The following is a 240-nucleotide window of genomic DNA, read 5'->3' on the forward strand; positions in this document are numbered from 1 at the left end:
ACCACCATCACCATCATCACCACCACCACCATCATCACCACCATCACCATCATCACCACCATCATCATCACCAACATCATCATCACCACCATCACCATCATCACCACCATCATCATCACCAACATCATCATCACCACCATCACCATCATCACCACCATCATCATCACTACCATCACCATCATCACCACCATCACCATCATCACCACCATCATCATCACCACTGTCGATCATCTTCATTAG

The sequence above is a fragment of the Grammomys surdaster genome, unplaced genomic scaffold (genome assembly GCF_004785775.1).
Source record: "Grammomys surdaster isolate TR1022 unplaced genomic scaffold, NIH_TR_1.0 203, whole genome shotgun sequence".
NCBI classification, from domain to species: domain Eukaryota; kingdom Metazoa; phylum Chordata; class Mammalia; order Rodentia; family Muridae; genus Grammomys; species Grammomys surdaster.